This window comes from Nannospalax galili, unplaced genomic scaffold (assembly GCF_000622305.1).
Source record: "Nannospalax galili isolate Female #2095 unplaced genomic scaffold, S.galili_v1.0 scaffold17, whole genome shotgun sequence".
NCBI lineage: Eukaryota > Metazoa > Chordata > Mammalia > Rodentia > Spalacidae > Nannospalax > Nannospalax galili.
In genome coordinates this window covers 7,768,217-7,770,572 of record NW_008342276.1, presented here as the reverse complement: position 1 = coordinate 7,770,572, position 2,356 = coordinate 7,768,217, and positions in this window count along the sequence as shown.

Here is a 2,356-nt window from a genome sequence, read left to right as displayed (position 1 = left end):
CCCCGTCCATCTATCTATCTATCTATCTATCTATCTATCTATCTATCTATCTATCATCTATCTATCTATCTATCATCTATCTTCTATCATCAATCATCTATCAATTTATCTATCTATCTATTATCTATCTCTATTAAATGAAAATAGAAGTGAAACAAGAGAATAAAGAGAATTAAAAGGAGGAAGAACAAGGAGGGGGTATGTGTGGGTGAATATAGTCAAAGTTCATGATGTACTTGTACGAGGATATCTTTTAGAAACCTATTATTGGATATATTAATGGATATATCAATCAAGATAAAAATGTGATTAAATAAACTAATCCAGGAAAAACACAACATGTATCTGGCATGAAATAAATCTGTAATAAACACTAATCATTATTTTACAAAATGTTTTGTCTATTATTTTTATGTGTATGAGTATATTGCCTGCATGAATGTGCGTGCACCCGTGTCATGCAATTCCGTGGAGGTCAGAAGAGAGCTTCGGATTCCCCTGGAACTCTAGTTAAGGACAGTTTGTAGCCACCATATGGGTGCTGGGAATCGAGCTCAGGTCCTCTTCAAGAGCAGTCAGTGCTCTTACCTCCTGAGCCATCTCTCCAGCCCCCTAATCATTATTTTTATGCTCACAGGTAGTTATAAAATAGGCTTAACTACTCAGACAGCATAAACATATTTGATTACCTTATACACTACGTAAGTAAAACTCTTTGCTGCAAATATTCTAGTTACAATTAATTCTGAATGAACTGTAACAAAACCAAAAGTATGTTTAACTTATTTGATTGTAAAGCAAAATTAAAATTAACATCGGGTTAAGTAAAAAAAATTGTGATTGAGGTGATAAAACCAATATATCTGAAAAAAATTGGTTGAAAACTACTAATATTCCTAGTCAATTAAACTAAAAAATCATCTCTTCCTAGCTCTTTGTTCTCTATATACATTGTCAGCCAAGGTGATTCTATTATTACATGAAGGTTGGTTTTGTTTGAGACAGTGTTTCATGCAGCCCAGGCTAGCCTCAAACTCTCCAGATAGCAGAGGATGACCTTGAACTTCTGATCCTCCTGCTTCCACATCCCAAATAGTGCTAGACTTATAAACATGTACCACCATGCCCAGCTCCAAGAGTGTATTTAAAAAATATTTTATTATTTTTATTTTGTGTGAATGAGTGTACTGTCTGCATGTGTATAAGTGCACGCATTTCATGCAATGCTTGTGGAGGTCAGAAGAGGGTATTGGATCCCCTGGAACTGAAGTTATGGACAGTTGTTAGCTGTCATGTGGGAAGTGGGAATCAAATTCAGGTTTTCTGCAAGAGCAGTCAGTGCTCTTAATCACTGACCCATCTCTCCAGCCTCAAGACTTCGTGTTTTAAGGGAATCAAAAATCAGACTCTAGCCAGGCATGGTGGCACACACCTTAAACCCCAGCACTTGGGAAGTAGAGGCAGGCAGATCTCTGTGAAATCAAGGTCAGCCTGACTTCCATTGTGAATTTGAGGCCAGCTGGGTCTACAGGGAGGTCCTGACTCAACATGACAAAAATCAGACTCTAAACCAGACTGTTTTTCAGAGCTCAACATATCATATATCTGGCTATATATTTTCTGTTTCTTCTTAGATTAAACAGTAAGTATCAAACACATCCCCTGTGAGTATGAATCCACATTGTTGTTTTGAAATCTTTTACTCCTGAATTTTCACAATTTTACTTTATAGCATGCAGATTAGCCAACTTAACTCAGCACCCTGAAAGTCATCCTGGACTCTGCCTTCTTTAAATCCACATTTAGTTCATCATCAAACCTGTGATTTGAGCCATACAAACTTTCATGGTCCTGTCTAATGTCTTTTTCTATCACTTGCCCCAGTTCAAATGACTGTCTTTCAGCCAGAATCCAGTGATAGTCTCTTACTAAGCCCCTCCGTTCTACCCTTGGCTCTCAAATTCTGTTTTCTTTTCATACAGCACCAGAGTGTTTTTTACCCAAAGTCAATTGAATAATATCCATTCCAAGTTTCAAATCATTTGACGCCCAAATAAGAATAAAATTTCTAGTTCTTTTCTTGGCCTTCAGGGTTCCTCATGGACTGGCTGTAGATTAGTAGATTATAACTCTTGCATCTTTTCCCAGTTTTCCATTAAGTTAGGGCCAAGTTCCTTCTTTACTTTTAACTCTTCATAGCTTTAATTCTGTGCTACTACATTGCCTGTATTCTTACTTTTTTATTTTTATTTTTAACTATTTATTTAATAACCACATAATTAGAAGAAGCATTTAAATAGCACTGACATATTCAATAATAATTTTCACAGCTCAGATGCATCTCTTTCAAAGTTTT